At 38.8% G+C, this 23,071-nt stretch overlaps 1 protein-coding gene and 2 pseudogenes across 1 annotated transcript in view; 2 read left to right on the forward strand and 1 right to left on the reverse strand.

The window, feature by feature from the left end:
- Ola1 (Obg-like ATPase 1) overlaps window positions 1-23,071 on the reverse strand; it is a 121,647-nt gene that overhangs the window by 20,556 nt on the left and 78,020 nt on the right. The window lies entirely within an intron of this gene.
- Window positions 3,357-3,952, forward strand: Gm13665 (predicted gene 13665; annotated as a pseudogene).
- Window positions 18,370-19,229, forward strand: Gm13666 (predicted gene 13666; annotated as a pseudogene).

Raw genomic sequence — 23,071 nt, forward strand, 5'->3', positions numbered from 1 at the left:
AAAGCTGGATCAAGTAGCTAGGCTTAGCTAGTCTTGTAGGAGCAGTCTTGGTCAATACTCAGAGAGAAAACTAAGGTGGGCATTTTCTGTACAAACTATCAACAGCCACACTCAGACCTTGTACAATGGCTTTGCCATGTCACTAAGCCTTGTGCGGCATGCTGATGCTCTGCCACTTTTCCTGCAGTCCTTGGTGGCCACGCCCATCCCAACAGCACGCACTTTCTCAGGGCTTCCTCCACTCTACAGTCCCAAAGTTACGATCTGTGTTGATCGTTAGTGACCCTCAGAAAAGCACATTTTGAGACTTAGGAGTGTTTCTCAAAATAGTTTGTTCACAACCTGTGAAATAGTGGGATTTAAAGATTATCTAAAGTTATAATCTATCGAAGTAAGAATTTTTAAAACTTTGTTCTGTGGTGTGTGAGAGGCAGTACTGAGTCTGTATGTTGTTTGCAATATTATACTCTAATTTTCAATATTACCTATAGATCAGTTCTACAATCACAGTTGTCATGAGTTATGAAACCCATATTTATACAATGAAACTAAAATACCCTGTTAGCTATAAGAAAATTTCCAACTATGGTATAACCTTATATAGGATAAAACTATTTTCAGCTCTGTTGCCCCTGATTAAACCCCCTCCAACCTTTCAAAAAAGTACAGTGCTAGGATATACAAAAAACTTTTATTGTTATAATTCAACAATAAAAGACAGAACCTGAACAAATACAGGCAAGAGACTGAACAGACATTTCTCCAAGGAGCACGCATACACAACAACTAGCAATGCAAATACCATCAACACGAGTTATTACAGAACATAGACTGAAGTCTTCAGGAGCCACGACCTCACAGCTAGGAGGAGAGCACAAACAAAAGCTTGGAGAACAACAAGGAGCACGCCCAGAAGAAACAGCATTACTAGACAACAAGAGAAATGAATTATTTTAATGCATGCCACAACACAGATGGATACTGACTGAAACAGTATACTAAGTAAAATGAGCCACATAATGTAAATTCCAATAACATGAACTAGGCTTACTAGCTGAGTTCAAATAGGCAGAGAGTAGGTGAGTGGCTGCAGGCAACACTGGAAAAGGTGATGGGAATCCCTTGCTAATGGGCATGGCCTTCTTTTCAGGGTTATCAAACTGTCTGGATGGCGAAACATCCCGAGAACACCAAAAATCCAATAAAGCATGTACTTTAAGAGAGAATTTTGAGTCTGTAGATTATATGTGTATAGTTTACATACATACATATACACATACATATATACATACACACATACACACACATACATACACACATACATAGAGATGCATACATACATACATACATAGAGATTTTTAAAAATCCTAAAAGTAGACAAAACTGCTCCAAAGATTTAAAAAAAGTTATAGGAGCTCCATATTACGATTCTATGTTGGACTTCACGTGGAAACACTACAGTCCAACAAGAATACCACAGATCTGAAGGAAGGCAAATGGCAGTTCAAGTTATAGTTCAACTACATAGTAACTGTGGGATCCTGGGAACATCATTTAAGGTTTCTGACCCTCAGTTTAGTTGCCTACTACAAAAATAACATCTACCTTTGTAGGCCAAATTAGTGATAAAGTGTACTTAAAAAACTTAGCCTCCAGTATCAGTGGAGTGGGTCACTCTAGTTACTGGAGAGTTAAAAATACTGTTAGATTGCCCACAGGTAAAGAGTCGGAACTGTTTTTAACCAGGTTCACACTTCTAAGAGAGCTTGCCTAATGAATCTGTATAGAAAGAAAGGTGGCTAGTTGACAATAGAAATATATGTTGAACAATTATGTATAATAAACAAACATTATGCCAGAGCTTGGTGAATATAAGTTTGAGAAACAAATGTAGGGAACATGGACAAAAAATATGCAAGAAACTGCAAAAAAGCATGCTAAGTTTAGGACAGGGGCAGTAAGGTACCTGAGGTATAGAGACGGGAAGCAGCACACAGAGAATTGAACCAACAAATATAGTGATCCTCTCAATTACATACTTAAAACATTGAGGTTAGACACGAAAAGCAGCAGCAGCAGTAATAATGATAACAAATTAAACAAAAACAAGCTAGAATTTTATGGGGCCAGGAATAAAGTAAGGAATGCTAAAGGAAAAATAACTGAGTGTTCTTTCCCTGAGATTCCCTAAGTCAACCACTAAGATGGTTCCTCACTCTGACCCGCACATCCACACCCTCTACTGACAATGGGTCATCTAGGAGCTCCATAAACAGTAGACACAACAGTGCAGCTTGTGATACAATATTCAGTTGCTTCTGAAAGATGAGTTAGTCTCAAATAGGAAGTTTTGTCTTCATTTAGTACATATGTACATGTACAGTACCAACTGGTATGTAAAGAAAAATTTTGACAAAAGAAAAAAACCATTGGGAAATACATAGAAGAATCCTAGTTAGCAAAGGTCTTAGTTTATAGTTTAGGAGATACTAAATAAAAAATAAGAATTTATAAATAAAATGAAATTTTATTTTTTTCCCTAAAATTTTATTTTATTTGTACTGGAGTTCTGCCCGCATTTAAGTCTATGCACCATGTGCATGCCTGGTGCTAGGGAGGTCAGAAGAAGTGTGGCCTTGTTGGTGGAAGTGTGCCACTTGGGGAGGAATTTTGAAACTCAAGCCAGGCCCAATGGTGGGTGCCTCTCTCCTCCCCACAACCTACCTGCTGTCTGAGGATCCCAATGTAGAACTCTCAGCTACTCTATATCATCATGTCTGCCTATGTATCACCATGTTCCCCACCAAGACAATAATGCACTAAACTTCTAAGACTGTAAGTACGCCCTAATTAAATGCTTTCTTTTATAAGAGTTGCTGTGATCATGGAGTCTCTTCACAGCAACAAAACAGTAAGAGTCAGTCTGCAGAGGAGAAGTATACAATATGTAGCTGCAGAGCAGAGGCTAGACAGAGAAGTCATGCAGGTTACCTCGGGGAGCCTTCTGAAGCCTCAGCTCATGTAGATAGACAGACATCTGCTTCACAGAACAGATGCCAAGATTAAATGAGAAAGTACATACAATCTGACAAAATGGAAATCCTTAACACATAGTAGGCATTAATTCTTATAAAGAAAGGATGGCTTTGTTTTTTCTAGACTCTCCAATGTTCAGAACACAATTTCTTGCATATCTGTCTCATATCTACTTGTGACCTGATAATAATCAGGTTTATTTGAGAAGGCAAGTCACAGCACTATCAACTTCAAAAGCATTTTTCTTACTCCTTTGGTTTTTTCTGCTGCATAGACAAATGCAGAATTAAGCTATTTCTTTAAAAAATGCAGGTCACTCTCTCTTCCTGTAAGCAGCCAGAGGTGACCTGTGAAGATGGTTCGCTATTTGGTTTCACAAAATCATACAAATCAAGAGGTTCAAACCTTTGGGTTCACTTTTAGAACTGCCCAGGCCATCAAGGGTATGCATATCCGCAAAGCCACCAAGTATCTGAAGGATGTCACTTTAAAGAAGCAATGTGTGCCATTCCAGCAGTATAATGGTGGAGTCGGTAGGTGCGCCCAGGCCAAACAGTGGGGCTGGACACAGGGACGGTGGCCAAAAAAAAGGGCTGAATTTTTGCTGCACATGCTTAAAAATGCAGAGGGTAATGGTGACCTTAATGGTTTAGATGTAGATTCTCTAGTCATTGAACACATTCAGGTGAACAAGGCACCTAAGATGCGCCGACGAACCTACAGAGCTCATGGCTGGATTAATCCATACGTGAGCTCCCCCTGCCACAGTGAGATGATCCTCACTGAGAAGGAACAGATCGTTCCAAAGCCAGAAGAGGAGGCTGCACAGAAGAAAAAGATATCCCAGAAACTGAAGAAACAAAAACTCATGGCATGGGGATAAATTCAACATAAAATAAATGCAGATAAAGTAAAAAAAAAAAAAAAAAAAAAAAAAAAAAAGCAGGTCAAGTGTGTTGGACAACACTTGGGGGTTGTACCATCTTCAGTTACATAATGCTTGAGGTTAGTCTGAGCTACATGAGACCCTGTCTCAAAAGACCCAAAATCATAAAAATAACACCTTTTTTTCTAAATATACCAATAATGAACTTTTAAAAAGGTTTTATGATTTATTTATTTATATTTCTTATTTTATGTGTATTGGTGTTTGTCTGCATGTATGTCTGTGTGAGGGTGTCACATGCCCTGGAACTGGAATTATAGGCAGCTGTGAGCAGCCATGTACGTGCTGGAATTGAACCCAGGCCATTTGGAAGAACAGCCAGTGTTCTTAGCCACTGAGCCCTCTCTCTAATCCCCCAAATAATGAATTATTAAAAAAGGAAATTAGGAAAGAAATTCCACTCACAACAGTTTCAAAACAGAAGAAACAAAATGCCTCAGTACTCATTTAAGAAGCCAGGCGTCTGTGATGGTGCGCTCTTGTAACCCCAGTGTTGAGAGGTACAGATGGGTCCCAGGGCTTCTTGGCTAACTGGCCGGGCTCACCAGCAAGCCCAGGTTCCAGTGGGTAGCTGGTTCCTACACAACCCCACTCACTCAACCACATCAAAAATCCCAGCTGGGGAGAAGACTCGGTAATTAAGAATATTTGTTTTTCTAGTATGGGACTCAATTTTGTTTCCCAGAACCCAGAAGGCAGCGCTGAGTAACTGTCCATATTGTTCCAGTTCCAGGGGGTCAGTGCCCTTTCCTGACCGCTGTGGATGTCAGGCATGCCCCCAGCCCTGCTTCAGCTCGAAAGCGTGCACGCACTTGAGGGTTACAAGTGATCTTGATTCAAATGTGTATGTACCTAGAAGCAGGCATGTGTGTGGGGAGTGGAAAGGGTACTATGGGAGGGAGAGGACATCTTCAAAGAGTTCTGAAGGGGAGAAGATGATACTGGAATCTATGTGACATGGAAGCAGAAGGGAAATGAGGAGGTGAAGGGGAGGAAGCAGGAAGGATAGGTGTATCTTGCTCTAGTTAATGTTCTATTACTGTGAAGAGATACCACGACTAAGGCAATTCTCATAAAAGAAAGCTTTAATTGGAGGTTTGCTTAGAGTTTCAGAGGTTTGTCCATTATCACCATGGTAGGGAGCAGACAGGCATGGTGCTGGAGCAGCAGCCAAGAGCGTCACATTCTCATCCCTGCAGCAGACACTGGGCCCGGGGTGGGGTTTTTAAAGCACAAAGCTCAACCCCAGTGTCACACCTCTTCCAACAAGCTACAATTCTTAATCCTTTCTAAACAGTGCATCCCCTGTGGACTAATACATAAGCCCCTGGGGGGGGGGGCATTTTCATTCAAACCGCCACAGTGGGGAAAGGGTGAATAAGAAGAAATATAACAACACATGTATGAAAATGTCAGGAAGCCTTCACTTTATATGTGAGCACAGAAGATAATTAAAATAAAAATATTTCTAAAAATACTCTTGAAGCTTCTAAAAAGACGCTTTAAGAAATAGCCTGGAGTTACAAATACCATACAAGAAAGAGTTGGGACAAATACATAGGAAGTTCACTTGATTTTGTTCCATGTCCTGATACAGCATCACTCAGTACCATCTGCTACTGATTCTGTGCACCAAGAGTGGTTTCCTACATCCTATTTATTCTGTTTCCATTCCTGGTGCAAAGATTTCACTCTACACACTCCTAGGGTTTCTACTGCTGTGATAAAAACACTACAACCTAAAAGCAACTTAAGGTTTATTTTACCTTAAAGTTCTACATCATAGTTCATCCTTGAGGAAAGTCAGAGCAGGAGCTCAAAGCAGGCCACGGAGGAATGCTGCATCCTGACTTGCTCTGGAGAGCCTGTTCAGACTGCTGTCGCCTAGCACCCAGGACCACCTTCCCAGGGTGACACCACTCACAGTGAGCAGGTTCCTCCTACACCAATCCAAGAAAACGCACCAGAAGCTTAGTACAGGTTCCCTCTTCCCAAATGACTCTAGCTTGTGACAAGTTGACATAAAAGTAGCCAGCACAACTATCCTGTTACACTGTCTCTTACTAACTCAATTGAAAAGCAACTGCCAAAAAAAGTTGTATTGAGATATATTATAATGAAATGAATATTCTTAAGTGATTTCTTTCTGTAACATTTCCACTTAAAGTGATAACAAAATAATAACAAATGAGAAATGCTATGCAATTAACTTAAATTCATTTAAAACTTTTTTCTCCCCAGTAGAGGCACAGAACAGATTTCCATCTTTTAATAATTTATATTACAGTTATTAAACATACCACCTCTCCTTTGTGGTCCAATAAACAATAACAAAGCAACATATGATTGCATGTCTACTTGGTAAAGATAAAAACAGCAACAGTTCTCAGTACTACATGGGGCTGGGGCCAAAGCATTTTCTTGAACAGCCACACAACATTATTTAGTACACTTTGTTTTTAAGGGGAAAAGTAAGAAAGAAAAGCATGGGAAGACTTGAATAAAGACAGTACCTTAGTGTACTACCACACAGCACAGTACCTTAGTGTACTACCTACCACACAGCAGTCATACACAGTACTGCCAACTAGTCACGGCCTACTGAGAATATTCAGCCTCATTGTCATTTACTGTTAATTCTATATGTCAGACATTATGCTAACCAAAGACAGTGTCTTTTCTCCATGAAGGTTACCCATCTACCCATAGGACTATACCTCATACACTCTCAGTTTGTAGAAATCCATTCTGTGTTTGCACGCAATGAAATTGCCTAGCTACACTTTCCTCAAAATGTCTCCATTGCTATGCCATGCATGACTGTGTATTTACACAGATGTGACAGAAACATTTCTTTTTAAAATTATTTTAATTTGAGGCAGAATTAACAAAGATTTAAAATGCAAATATCCTAGATCTTCAGTTTGAATAATTATATACATATATACACATACACACACACACAAAACTTGTCCCATAAAAAATGACAGAGACCATTTCTCTTTCCAGTATGTTTTCCTAAGGCCCACCTTCAGTTCCCACCACTCTCTATGCTCTCAGAACCATGCTGTGTAAGGAGAAAATCATCTCCTGCAAGTTGTTCACACACATGTTATACTGCCCTTCCACAGAACACAAATACATACATAGATAAGTACATGTATAAATGTTTTTGTTTTTAACATGAAAAAAAAAATCCCACAATCTTTTTGTTTGTTTTTGCTTTATTTTTTTCTCAACTGGGTTTCTCTGTGTAGCCCCAGCTGACATGGAACTCACTCTGCAGAGCAGGCTGGCCTTGAACTTACAGAGGTTCACCTGCCTTGTGAGTGCTGAGGTTAAAGGCCGGTGCCATCATTGCCCAGCTAAGACCCCGGAGCTTACCTACTGTACTGATGAGTACACATGTTGTTCTTAGTTTGGGGATTACAATGAAGTTGTTGTTCATAGTCTCAGACAATAAAAACATCCATTTTGTATACGTACATACCGAAAGTGCAAAGTTGGAGTCACTGCCTCACAGGGTAGGCTGATGCTTAATTTGAAAGAAACTGTACACTTTCTAAGGTGCCTGTGCTCTTATTTATTCCCAACAACTTGTGACCCTTCTCCCTGTCCTCAAAGCCAAACAGAACAAGCTGCCATGAAGTTTGAGTTTGATTCATTCTGAGAAAGAGACAAGTATCAGAAGTACTCCTTTATCCACTAGCCCCAAGTGAGAGTGACCTGAGAAATTTTAACCACAATGTACTTTGCATACTAGCACTAATTATACAAATATACAGTGATGTGATAACATTGATTTGAAAGAGAAGAGCTGATAGTTTTTTTTTTAAGATTTATTTGTTTATTATATGTAAGTACAATGTAGCTGTCTTCAGACACCCGAGAAGAGAGTGTCAGATCTCATTAAGGATGGTTGTGAGCCACCATGTGGTTTCTGGGATTTGAACTCAGGACCTTTGGAAGAGCAGTCAGTGCTCTTATCCGCTGAATATCTTTCCAGCCTGAACTGATAGTTTCTTATCTTTGTAATTTAATATAAATATTATATTACTAATTATATTGTTTAGATAATAATGGTGGGGGAAAAGGTTTATACATGTTTGCTAGAGATGCAATTTAAATATATATATGTATTTTTTTTTTTTTGAGACAGGGTTTCTTGTGTAGCCTTGGCTATTTTAGAACTAGCTCTGTAGATTATTCCAGCCTTGAACTCACAGATCCATCTACCTGCCTCTGCCTCCCTCCCAAATGCTGAGATTAAAGGCATGAACCACCACTGCCTAGCTTAAAAAATAGATTTTTAATAATCTATTTTACCTAATTCATAGGTAGAAAATACAGATAGGGAAAGGAACTGTAGTGTAAAAGACAAGAGAGGTTACAACAAGTTTTTCCAAAAAAACTGGCAAAGTAAGATCATGGCTACATGTTTCATGAGAATGTCTAAGGAAGGAGCTGATGATTCTGAAAGCAATTCAGTAGATGAATGAGTTGGGTCACAGCATCCCAGGCATGGCAGAAAGGCTAGGTATGGCTGGGAGTAACTTGGAGCTAGCAAATCACTGCAATGTTTTGTTTTGTTTTGAACACATTATTAAATGGCTTCTTAAAGAAAACAATAATTTATGCCAGTAATTACATGATCTTCACTCAAATTTCAGGACCTATAAATGTAATTTTGTTGGAACAACGGTATGCTTGCTGGTTCCATGCTGTCTATTACTGCTTTCACTTTACAATGACAATGCTGAGAAGCTGCAGTGGACACAACATGGTCCTCAAAGCTGAGAAGATTACTCTCTGACTCACTGGAGAGAATAGACTTTCCCTTGTGTTTTAAGCCTTAGATCTATCTGAACAGAACAGACTAACTCCAAGTCATCTAGACGGTATATTAATGAAGGCTGAGAATGAGTGTTGATATGTCTACATCATATCCCTCCCCTCAAGGCTCAGAGGATCTACGCAAAAGGTGGGGCACAAAGAGCCAGAGGTGGTGGCTGCCTTCAAGGACACAGCAGGGCAGATGCACATGCGAGCGCAGAGATCATGACAGCATGCACAAGACCTACACAAGCTCAAGACAGACAAAGTCGAAGCATGGAGGAAGGGAGGTGGGTAGGAGGCCCTCGGCCTAGCTGGGGAGCTTCTGGCAGCTGATTACCACCTGGGAGAGGGCAAGTGGAGTTCTCTTCAATGGAGAATATGATGTTAGGTAGTCAGGAAGATGAAGGAGGATCTGGGAGGAATTGGGAAAAGGAGGTGAATATGACCAAAATTCATTGTATGAAATTCTCAAACAGCAAATAAAATATTCCTCTTAAAAAAGTGTTGATTTGGGATAGCATTGAAAATGTAAACGAGGAAAATACCTAATTAAAAAAAAAATTAAAAAAAAAAGTGTTGAAATAAAGGAAGAAACAATGGATTTTTGGCTGAGTATGGTGGTGCGTACCTTTAATTCTAGCACTTGAGACAGAGACAGAGGCAGGGGCAGGGGCAAGGGTAGGGGCAGGAAGGTATAATAGTGAATTCCAGGCTTACAGTCATGGTTACATAGCCAAGACCTTGTCTCAAACAAACAAACAAACAAACAAACAAACAAACAAACAAACAAACTACCAAAGTCAATGGGGTTTCAGTCATTTTTCATTCACTCCTTACTTACTGAGTTCACTGCCAAGCACCAGAAATACAAAACAAACAAGCAATCTCCCCCTATTCAGAGACAGACACAAGAGAACTAAGCAAGATCATATTGCTGTGATAAAGGTTCCAAAGAAAACACACATGAAACCATGATGGACAGGGAGCTTAGAGGGACTCTAAATACCTCTTTTGAGGAAGCACTGGGAACCAGCCTACGGCTTTGCTAAAGCTACAATTCAGTATTCTTAGACTTCCACAGACACAGAAGCAGCCCAAAAGAAATGACACTGTAAGGAGCACAAGTTCAGACTACCTCCCCTTACTTTTTCAGTGGTATTTCCTACTACAAAGTGCACATGAGTGTAATTTTGTGATAGGCTCAAATGGTTCAGAAACAAAATAAAAATAATAAAAAGTGCAGCATCATATCATCACTTTATTACTGAGCAACAGGCTTGGTTCCAGAATGCCATTTGCATTCACTGTGTTCTATGGCAACAGTTAGTTTTTTCCTACAGTGGGAAAAACACTCTGCTCAGTGTAAAATGTAGGATCCTGGTAAACCAAACACGTCAAATGAAATTTAAGTAGAAAGTATTGCTTAAAGTAAAATTAGGCTTTCCTTCTTTTACACTATAAACACAACAATTAAATAAAAAAATAACCATAAAAGGTAAATAATTCTAGAAACAGTAGGACATTCTTTCGTTGTACTCAGTACAGCCTAACGCACAGCTGATGCAGGTTAATGTACCAGTTGAAGCTTGAAAAAAATGATAAGCTATAAACTCTGGAACATGAGCTGCTGTCATTTGGTCATATTCCAATATAACTTGAAAATAGAATCCATACATTTTCTAAGTTGCCTCTGCAGTCTGTTTTATGCCTAAAAATAATTTTAGAGTACAAATAACTTTCTATTTAAAATTTAAACAAGTTCAAGTAACATGAAAATCAACTGTTCAGTAATCTCTTAGACATTTTTAAAATAATCAGGCAATTCTAGTTGATTTTTCCTTATGAAATGTGAGAAAACATGATTAGCAACCCATTGAAAAGCCAGATACAGGTCTATCAAAATGTAAGGTAGAGTCCAATGTAATGATTCATAGTGTCTCTAATAGAAAGATTCAGCAGTTCTCAATCGCGGCCTTTATTTCTTCTCTGAATAAATGATGCCTGAAATTTTTATTCTTGTTCTAATGGAATTTCAATGGCCTTCACTGCAAATCTACTGGAAATTTTTGCATATTAAGTGGAAAAAATTAAATGATGTTAACCACATTTTAATGTGATTAAGGCTGACAGGGTCATTATTTCTGCTAATCACTCAGTTTAAAAAGCTCAAACAAAACTTTATAACAGACAAGGTTTTTAATTTTATGTATATCTTGTTGAAATAAAAAAAAAACTGTAGAAGAAGAGGAAAAAAAACCCATAGAAAACACAGTCTTAGAAGAAAGGAAAACCAATGAGCAGCTCTCTGTTTGCAGATGGGTTTCATTATACTTAATCTGGTGATGTAAAAACAAAAATGCAAAACAATCTCATGCCGCACATGCCCCTCTGGTCTCTTTCCTTTTAAACACGGAGTGGGTAAGAAATGTACTTTGTAGAATTTTGAGTTCTGTGTTTCCTATTTGCTGCTAAATGGAAACAAATATCATTTTTTCCCTTAGATCTTATAGCAAACTAAAAACAGAATTAATGCATAATACCGCCTCAAACAATTCTTCATGTTCTGTATTTTATTTTAATCTACTCCATACATCATGACTATTTCAGATATATAAAGATAACCTAAAAACCACTGATACAAATCCCCAGGAGGAGTGGCACTAATTGCTATCAGCAGAACAGCAGGGATTTTAATGACCAACAGTGTGCACAGATAATTTGTCTTTTCTATTTTCTGGTACAAAATTTACCTTTCTTACTGGTCATTCTATACTAGAAGCCAAATACTAAACTAATCCTTAAAGTTCATGGGCATATGGAGTAACTTTGGGGCTCCATTTACAAAAGGACACTGTTATGATGTGACAGCACATCATAATATTCCCAAGAAAAGTGAGTAGGAGCCAAGCTCAAGTAACTTTCCAAGCATTTCAGTATTCTCCATAAGAAGTAACCTGTAGCTAGGTACGTAACACACCCAACTACACAGGCTGCACTGATACGCACTTCCTCTTTTGTTGGCTGTAAACTGCTTAACCAATACTGGTTGCTGAAGATTACCTTTCAATTACTTACATGGTAATCTCAACGAACGGTCTGGGGACTATAACTCATCTTGAGATATGAATGCAACGTGAGCAGCCTTAACCTAGCAGTTACAATTCTTACTGAAATAGATTTAGCTCTTAGAAGACTGTGATGAGAAAGTGGTTTTTGAAGAGAAACCCACACCTGGAGTTCAAGCAGTCTCATTCTTTTGACTCATCTCAATCGAGTAAACTCACATCAAATTAATTAAACTAAAAACAAACATCTCACGCACAAAAAGATTAGATACATTTTGCATTGTAGTTTCTTAAAGCACTATTGAAACTATGATCATATCCAGTAACAAAGCAGTAATTATAAAACTTCAGCTACAGGTGCAGTACCTTATCAAACATCGACTGTCCTTTTCAAGGCAAATTACTCAATTGCATGCAAATAGAAAACTGAGTTTACCTCACTGATCACACTAGCAAAAGCAGAGCACCTGGCCATACGTTAGTCCTCTGAAGGTAATTTATGCTAATGTCTGAAAAACTGCTCTTCTACTCTCATATTAAAAGCCAGGAACAGCTACTGCTCAGTAAGAAGCTCAGACTTCTGCCCACAGAAAGTGATTAAAGTCTGAGTAGATTATATAAATATCGAGAAAAAAATCCAACTTGAGTGCTGCACTGTGCCGTAATCCTTCTTGTCCACAGAAAGAATTAATATCGTTGAACTTTTCTGGAGTGATGCGATGCACTGGTGCATCAACTAATAACCCTCCAGCCTGTCTCTGCTCATCTAAGGAGAGTCCCTGCTGAATGTTCTAATGCATCTTATTGTGAGTCTTCAGCAAATAAAACTTCATGTATGAGCTCATGATGTGCTCTGCTGCCGCAAAGTCGCAGGCTCTGTGGGAAGCTCTTTATCTTCCCAGCAGTCAGTTCTCCGAGAACATCAGTGCAGCGACTGTAGTTACCTGTAGATTACTTGTATTTTCTCACATCTGTGTCCAGCAATCTAAACCATGATGATAAAGGGTCATTAGGTGTTGAGTGAGGAAGGGGGTGGACTAGACAATTTGCTCTGATAAGCTCCTTGTTGGGAGCTCCCGTTTAGAATGTGAAATGTCGGAGATACACAGTTTTACACGAAAAGGGAAAAGAATTTCACTTTTCTGCACAAACAATTAAAAACAGAGCAGTTTAATGCCTCATTATAGTCTGCTGACTTTCATTTTACTTAGGTGTTTCCCAATTAAAAGCATTTAAGACAAATAATTTTCTGCTTTTAAAATAGAAATTCACACTCTATTAGCCACAAAGAATTCGGGTACAATTACTAAGATAACTGCTGTTTGGTGCACAGCAAAGCAATTTCCCACAGTGGGACTTACAGTTCAATTTACCAGTTGGGCAAATATTTTGTGCTCTGTAGTGGCCTAGAGAGTTAAAAGCCATAGGTAACGTCAAGAAGTGTTATACTTGGAGAAAAGTTTCTTCAATACAAATAGATGCTTTAGATTTCAAGGTATCAAGGATATTCTAAAAAAAAGAAAAAAATCCCCCAAATTAATAGTATAAATTTAAAAAGTACCACAAGACACCACTGTTACATATACTACCTATAACAAAGGCTGCAAATGTAAAACTCACTGAGGATAATGCTATTTTCCTGTTTGCAGTGGGCTCTAAATCATTCTATACTTAATCATATTTTCGGAGTAATCAGCTCATAGAATGTTACAGTCTTGATTAGATTATGAAATAAGAATGCTAATTACTTAATTTTAAATGGTTTAGAATAATTGTGTCAAATTATAGGAATACGTGTTTAAAAGTTTGTTCTGCCAGCGTCCTTTAGATAACTATGCACAGAGAGAGATGAAACGGAGATACATATTGCTTGATGAAGATATAGTCCCCTGGAGCACTAACTTACTACTGCTAGGTCTGGTTACTCCAAGGCACTGTTATGTCTCCTTCTGAAAGGCTATTGTAAGAGAAAACAGTGACTGGTATAAATAAAGTGCTGCCAGCCTCAAGGAACTACACTAGAATAACAAAAGTATGGGAATAAAAGCATACAATTTCTTTTTTAAATGAAACATCAAGTAGTGACTTGAGGCTTTGGGGGGGTTAGTCTAAAAATGGTATTTATTTGGATTGTTTGAAGGTTTTCCAATGTTGCTGGAGAAAAAAATAAAAATACTATTTTCAAGGTCACTTGCTAGCATTAAACACAAGCAAGCAATGTTTTCTAAGATTAAAAACAAACACAAACATTTAAAAACTCTCATTCTGTCTTTAAATACACAAATTACCAAAAAACCCTCTCACCAAAGCTGAAGTACAGGATACTATCACCAGTGTAGAGACATTTCCTAAAATAAAAATGGTCAGAAAATGTAACATTCTGGGAAGAAATACTAACACCCTAAGGCACTGTGAGAACACAAATCCATGATAATTATTCATGCACCAAGCCACTGTAAACCTACATCACTTCTCAGACCTGGATGTGTCAGGAACTTTGACAATTATGACTGGAGCCAGGAAGCTGTAGCACTGCAGAATTTCTTATGAATTTCTCCAGTTACTTTTTATAAATGCTGTCTTGGATGACAGCTTAATGTGTACCACATGCAATATTTATTCTTCTTCAGTGTCAGACTGTCTAGCCATCCCAGCGAATACAAAGAATGTCACTTATTAGGATAAAAGCACAAGGAAGGTAATCAAGGACACATGTAACATCAGCCAATCATGCCCCATTTCCACATCCTCCTCCATTCATAACAGTTCAACAATTATTTGCTTGCTGATAACTTGCTTTCAGGCTGTTTGTGTTCACCATAATGGTGGTTTGCATTTATTTTGCTCTTTAGAATTGGACACTTGCTGTGCCATACGTATTTGTCAAAACTTTATATCTTCTGTCAGAAATGGATTAGAATATAAAATAATTTCTGTTTGTCAGGAACCACTAATACAACAATCAGTAACCCTTGATGTCAAAAGGCCACTAAAATAAACTATAAAACTGCAAACCACAACTATTAAATATTTCATAGGGAAGACAGTCCCTAAGCGATAGCCTGTGAGAAGGCACACCCAGCCGAGCCGCGCACACCTCCGGCACAGGGCGAAGGACGCAGACTAGCCTTGCTTTTCCTTTTGTTTCACTTTCCACAGCTTATGAAGCTTACAGAACCTGCCAATCTAATTCGGTGATCTTGAAGCTATATATTCTAAATGTCCAAGTAATAAGTCACAGTGAAATATAAATATTTGACAGTCCATACCTATTTTAATTAATAACATTTGAAATAAAATATCCTAGCACTACAATAATCATGCTTTGTATAATTAAAAAAACACACAATTCCTAAACCATATTTAGTTCAAAAGCTGTATTTACTCAGATATGGTTTTGCAGCTGCTATAATAGCCTTTAAAAGCTCTTGCTGCAGACAACCACATGTTATCTCTGAATATAGAAAGAAAACAAATGGTTGCTATCACTGTATTCTCTTGTTTTGTTCTCTTTTGTCTCTGTTATAGATCTGGCCTGAATTAGCTTAAAGCTCTATGATATAAGAAATTGTTATGCAAACTGTTCTATATAACTCCTTAAAATATAATTGGGGGGAGCACCCATTTCCAAATAATAACGTATTCTTACAGATTTCTCTTTTGCAGTCTCTATTTAAGAACTGTCTTGTAACATAACTTAGTTATTTAATGTATTAGGCGATTTACTTATGGTTCTACAGTCATACAACATAGCTACTGACTAGAAAAGAAAATATACAGGACAGAGTCTCAAAACTCCACTTGGTTAGAAATGTATAGGGACAAATCTTAATTAGTGAAAATGGAGACAGAGCAAGATTTTCTAAAGGCTGCCATTCTGGGTAAGTCCTGAACATCTATAGGACAGTAAGAGTCAGCTTAGTAGTCTGTCTAAGCAAGGACTGGCTCAGGAGAATTTACTACGAAATGACAAGGGTCAGGCACTGAGTAATTAGTTTACTTATGTTCATACACACGTGTGTGCTTTTCTTACAGAATTAGAAAAATTGCATAAAATCACACTTAAAATGAACCTTTTCTATCACTGAACAGTTCAACTTAGTACGCTGTACATAGTATTACACTAGTATTACACTTACTTTTGACAGATCTTTAAGAAAAGCACTCTGACAGGTGAAGGGCTGTAAGGAAGCTAACTAAACTGTGTTGTCATTCTTTCTAAATTTCACAATTACATGTGTTCTCTGGCAGATATGAGTTTTTTGTATAATTTTCAGTAGGATTTAAGCAACATAGAAAATTCTTTGCATGCTTTTTGCATTAAAATGTGCTATAATGCAAAAACATTTTATACTTTATTTCCTGAGATCAAACTAAAAGAAATGTTGCAAATATTTAACTAGGTTTCTTATTTTACTTCTCTTAAGTCTTAAGTTGTCCTAACTAACAGGATGTATTTTGTCTTATGAGGCTGTTAGAAAGATGAAACACAACAAAGTACATATGTAAATGCCCCTAAGCCAGGTACATAATAAGCTTTTAATTAATGTTAGTTATTTCTCCCAGTCTCTCCTATTCATTCATATGTATGTATGTGTATATATATATATGCATATATACACACATACACACAACACACACAATGCTCTTTCCAATATACTGCTATGTAGTAAAATAGAAATTACCCAGAGCAATATACAAATCATCCACTTGTACTTAAGAGACACACAAAGTCAGGCAGACTTGAATCGCTATTTTTAAAGTAGTTCTCTAAAGCAAACCCTTACTAATGCTGAGAATGGAAAAAGATGGTCTTTGCCAGGGAGTAGGTTGGTTAATACCAAGTAATCAGCCCAGAAAACATACACTGAAACAAACTGCACGGTCTGTATTATGTACTAAGGAATGTGTGTGTGTGTGTGTGTATGCACACACACACACACACACACACACACACACACACACACACACACGTATGTAACAATTAATGGCAGATGAGAAGACGATGCCATGATTTGAAAGCAAGCAAGGAGGAGTAATGGCAACCTCTGAAGGAAGGAAAAGGAAGGGGTAAACAATGTCATTATATTATAATCTCAGAAATAAATGAACTAAAAATAAAATAGAAAAATCCTTATTGAGAATGTAATGAATATAGTGAATTAGCATGTAGTTACAAGCACGGGCTGGGGGGCAGTTTGATGGTAGAGCAGTCCCGTGGCCTGGGTTTGATTCCAGCACTAGAAATCAAACAAACAACCCAGTGGTTGGAAAAGCAGTTTTTTAGTTTAGTTTTGTTTTTTTAAAGATCTATTTATTTGCATTTCACATGTGATTGTGCTTGCCTGTATGTCTGTACACCATGGTCCTGTCTGGTGTCCACAGGGATCAGTGGAGAGCACTGGATGCCCTGGGCCTGGAGCTACAGATGGTTTTTATGCTGCCATGCCAATTAGGTGCTGGGAATTGAACCCGGGTCCCTGCATGTGTAACAAATACTCTTAACCACTGAGTCGACAGTCTAGCCTGAAAGCAGATGTCTCAAAAAGTGAGTAAATACATATTTTCCACATAGAAACAGATAAACTATTTTAATGTTTGTCTCTGTAAAGGCTGTTAAACTGGAAAAGTTTCAGAGGTAAGTCCATAAATATACATTTTTTATGTTCTTTTCAGCTGCACTTTCTAATTGTGTTATGGTAAATATCTTAATCTCAAATTTTGTTTAAATCTCTGTGTGTGTATAGCTTGTATGTGCAGATGCCCACAGGAGCCAGAGGAAGGCGTTGGAGCCCCTGAATCTGGAGTGGAAGCTGTTGGAAGCCAGGAGATATGGGAGTTAGGAACTGAGCTTGGGTTCTCGGGAGAAGAACAGATGCTCTAGCTGCTAACTCACTTCCCCAACTGTGTGTATAATGTGAGTTGTCTAACAATAATACAGCTTGACTGACATAAAAGGGGCAGTACAGGAACAGGCTGGCATGTTACATATTTTCAGGTCCTGTTACCTCGGCAGCACTTCTGACGGTCTGCCGCTGTCACTGGATGTCACGGCTGTAAGAGCATGAGTGGGCTCTGCGGACGAGCGTCCTGGGTTTCAATCCTAACGCTGCCCGGTGCTAGAAACTCTGGTCATCTTCCCTATGTAACTCCCTATGTATGTGTTTTCTTCTATCAAAGGGAGTGATAGCAGTATCTACTGTATAAGGTTGTTGGAGCTCAAATACAAGTGGAATGGAATTAGTGTAGACTGGCATGATGTCCACTCCCAGATCAACATTAGGCATACAAATTATTTGCTATAACTTTAGTTGGTAGTATTTTCTCCTGTCCTACAACTTGCTCAATCTGGTAGTAAAGCACTGCTTTTAGCAGACAATAGCTTGCTATTTTTAAAAAAGGGTCAAGTACTTGTTTTTTTAAAACTGATTTAGGAAACATTTCCTTATCAAAAACATTAGTCTACAAGAATAACTACAGAACCTCTCTCCAGCAGCCGAGCAAGATGCCCAAAGGGAAGAAGGTCAAGGGGAAGAAGGTGGCCCTGGCCCCCACCGTCATCAAGAAGCAGGAGGCCAAGAAGGTGATCAACCCTCTGTTCGAGAAGAGGCCCAAGAACTTCAGCATTGGACAGGACATCCAGCCCAAAAGAGATTTAACGCGCTTCGTCAAATGGCCCCGCTACATCAGGCTGCAGCGGCAAAGAGCCATCCTCTACAAGTGGCTCAAAGTCCCTCCTGCCATTAACCAGTTCACCCAGGCGCTGGACAGGCAGATAGCTACTCAGTTGCTTAAGCTTGCCCACAAGTACAAGCCAGAGACAAAGCAAGAGAAGAAGCAAAGGCTACTGGCCCATGCTGAGAAGAAAGCTGCTAGCAAAGGCAACGTCCCAACTAAGAGACGGCCTGTCCTCCGAACATGAGTCAATACAGTCACCACCTTGGTGGAGAACAAGAATGTTCAGCTGGTGCTGATTGCCCATGACGTAGACCCCATTGAGCTGGTGGTTTTCCTACCTGCCCTGTGCTGAAAGATGGGGGTGCCCTACTGCATCATCAAGGGAAAGGCCAGGCTGGGGCACCTGGTCCACAGGAACATGCACCACTGTTGTCTTCACACAGGTTAACTCGGAAGACCAGGTTGCTCTGGCTAAGCTGGTGGAAGCTATTAGGACCAATTATAAAGACAGATATGACGAGATCCATCGCCACTGGGGAGGCAACGTCCTGGGTCCTAAGTCTGTAGCTCGCATTGCCAAGCTGGAAAAGGCAAAGGCTAAAGAACTCGCCACTAAATTGGGTTAAATGTACACTAAGTTTTCTGTACCTAAATATAACTACAAAATTAAAAAAAAGAATAACTACAGAAGCTTTGTTAACTTACATTGTAGTAGAAATAATACAGTTAGCGCAGACATACTTTCATATCTGTGCTCATTGCTGTTACTAGTTTTTACTTCTGTTGGAAGATAGGTTCATCTCAATATATAAAAACTAGCCTGTTATATTTTGGGGAAGTCTATACTGTGACAACACCAATTCTTTTAGATTTAGCAATTTTATACAATTTTTAGTTTTTGGTAGTATCCACAGAGTTTTCTCTACCTGAACTTTATATTTATAGCACATGCCTACGAATGGATGCTAAAATATACTGCTTTTGCTTCTTAGCAGTAAGGTATTGGATAATTAATAAATGTACAAGGCAAAGGCAAACCCAGCAGCCACAGAAACATCCTAGGAGGGGCACACAGTTCTCAGGTTGATGGGAATTTGTAATGCATACTGTACATGCCACCTGGCTTGCAGCTATCACACATGAAACAGGCATAAATATTCAAATCAGCTGGACTTATTTTATCACACACACACACACACACTCAAGTATATAGGCATATTCTGTTATCTTTCCAACTGTCCTATCTATAAAATGTGCATGATATAATTTATATAAGCTTCACGGTTTTTTATTAACATCTTAGCAATTTCTGAGCTTCAATTGCCTGTCACACAGCAGGAACTTAAACAAATGATGATCTACCGTGTGTTTTTTGGTTTGGCATAGGAAAAGCTAACCAATGACAGTAAATGTAGGAAAAAAATAAAGAATTAAATTTTAGAATGCATATATTTAAGGTTTATTGAATTGTGGTATCTTTAAATAAGAACCCCTAAGTTGGGCTGGAGAGATGTCTCTGCAGTCAAGAGCACTGACTACTCTTCCAGAGGTCCTGAGTTCAATTCCCAGCAACTACATGGTGGCTCACAATAATCTGTAATGGGGTCTGATGCCCCCTTCTGGTGTGTCTGAAGACAGCTACAGTGTACTCATATATATTAAACTAACACACAAATAAACAAAACCCCTAAGTTCTTTTAAGTAGTTTCTTGAAGCTCTGTAAGATAATAAAATCTAGTCTCACACTGCCTCCTAGTTAACTTGCCCCATGCTGCCCCTCACATTCTCTGTCCCTGTTCAGATCCTCGGTGCACCCTTTCTTCCTGAGCCTGAGGCCTTCCTACCTATGTTAGCTAAGATAGCATCACCATCTGCTTTGCTTTTATTCAGTGTTCTAATCACTTCTTGACATTATGTCTAATGTTTTGTTGAAGTCTATTTCCATAAGACAATAGCCTTATGGAAACAAGGGCCTTCTCTATTCATAACCTACACAGCTATAAGAATCACAGAAGGCATCAATAATTGCTTAGAAAAGGAGTTGGAGCTACATTTGGGTCTGAGCCTTCCCCATTAGGGACTCATCTCTGATTTTCTGGAAGAACACCAAGCACTCTTAGCCCTTAGTCATCTTTCCCCTTCACTAAATATCCCTTTTTTGTTGTTTTTGTTTTTTTATTTTTTTGTTTTTTCTCGAGACAGGGTTTCTCTGTGTAGCCCTGGCTGTCCTGGAACTCACTCTGTAGACCAGGCTGACCTCGAACTCAGAAATCTACCTGCCTCTGCCTTCCGAGTGCTGGGATTAAAGGCGTGCGCCACCACTGACCGGCTCACTAAACATTCTTAATGATACTTTTTATGAAATTAATGTTCTCATTGCTATATTAAAGTATTTTTTAAAAGACAGAATGGATACCTATACAAAGTCCCAATCTTATAAAACTTTGAGAGTGAACTCAAAGTTTTTATGTCAACTATCTCAGAATATATTTTTGAGCAGAAAAACTGGTAATAAAAATGGACACAGACACCAAAAAGCACGTCTCACTTAAACTGAACGGTCTGCACAACGTAAATTAAAACAAGCTCTTATGGTGTATATCACGGCATTAATGTTTCTGATAGACAGATCCTTTCTTGGAAACTTAAGAGAACACAGTAGGTAGTATTACTAGTCTTGACTATTGATATGCCAATTCTACATGTGTATTTTATTTTCACATACACACGTTTCTCCAAATATAGCCAAATCAACCACTGCCCACCTTCAGGGGAGATGGTAGGACTCAGGACAACAGGAATAGGGGAAAGTCAGGGCTTCTCTCCAGCCTTGCAGAAAAGGTGCCCCTAAGCTGGGTGCTCGGCCTGCAAAACACTCCATGAAATGCCAGCCAGGGAAATTTCGACAAACCAGAATGTGAAGATGCAGAACCATTGGATATCTGCACAAACACTATATTTTTTTTGTAAATTTATAGTATTTCATTTAAAAATTGTAAAATTTAGAGGCCATATAGCTTAGTAATAGAGCACATGCTTTGCACACGCTAAGCAAAAGTGAAAGAAAGCAGAATATTCTAGTATGGGAAGGCATGGCCCTTCAGGGAATCCCCTCCACGCAGCGTCCAGGGATTGCATCCTTCATCCTTAGCCTTCACTGCAAACACAACCATACACACGCAGAGAAACAGAGAGATGTTTTAAAAGGGCTTTTAATAGAACAAATTCCTAATTTAGTTTTAAAACAATTTTAATGCAATGACGATTTTTAAAATTATACTAAAGGAAGCTAAGCAGCAACAATAAGGTCGTTTACAAACAGTGAAGCTGTAGGGCCACAGAGATGACTGTGATACTTGGGAGTCTCACTGAGCTCATGAACACCAATGACATGGGATGCAGTTTGCTTCCTTACTCATGCAACAGAAGAAAAACTAAGGAACACATCTAGTATCCAGAAGACATCTCAGGACAAACAAGTCCCTTTTCCTGTTACTAGATTACTTTTGAGCTATGATAATTAAGTCTGGAGAATTTTGTTTATATGGAATACATTTTATATGAACAATAGAACGAACTGCTCTCTATCAGATGGCTTATGTAATCTGCATAAGTAAAAGCCAAACCAAACCAAACCAAACAACAAAATACTGAGTAGCAGAGTCCACAATATTAGTACTTCAAATTGTACTTTCCTTTTGTTTTTCTTCCTGGAGACAGTCTTCCCATGTTTCTCTGGCTGGCTTTCACAGAGATCTACCTCTGGCTCTGTCTCTCTAGTTCTGGGATTAAAGGTGTTTGCCACACTTAGCAAAGCAATGTTTTTCTTAATAAATCACATTTCTTGTAAAAGCTATTCCCTCATTTAGAACTAAAGCATATTCTCAGACTTTCTTAGAGTCCATTTTCCTGCTAGATATGTTACTCATGGTGTATAGCCATTTGGGCTAGCCTTCTAAAAGTCTGGTGAACTACAACTTTTTTTTTTCTTTTCCATTTTTTATTAGGTATTTAGCTCATTTACATTTCCAATGCTATACCAAAAGTCCCCCATAGCCACCCACCCCCACTCCCCTACCCACCCATTCCCCCTTTTTGGCCCTGGCGTTCCCCTGTACTGGGGCATATAAAGTTTGCGTGTCCAATGGGCCTCTCTTTCCAGTGATGGCCGACTAGGCCATCTTTTGATACATATGCAGCTAGAGTCAAAAGCTCCGGGGTACTGGTTAGTTCATAATGTTGTTCCACCTATAGGGTTGCAGATCCCTTTAGCTCCTTGGGTACTTTCTCTAGCTCCTCCATTGAGAGCCCTGTGATCCATCCATTAGCTGACTGTGAGCATCCACTTCTGTGAACTACAACTTTAAATGAGAGTTTTATACCTAGAGAATATGCAGCACCGAGGGCAAAGGTCAGAGAAAGTAACTCTTTCTCTTTTCCTGCACAGATAGGGCAAAATGAACAAAATAGTCCAAAGTAGCGTTCTCCTTTGTGTTGCCCCAGGCAAACG

The sequence above is a fragment of the Mus musculus genome, chromosome 2 (genome assembly GCF_000001635.26).
Source record: "Mus musculus strain C57BL/6J chromosome 2, GRCm38.p6 C57BL/6J".
Taxonomy (NCBI): Eukaryota; Metazoa; Chordata; class Mammalia; order Rodentia; family Muridae; genus Mus; species Mus musculus.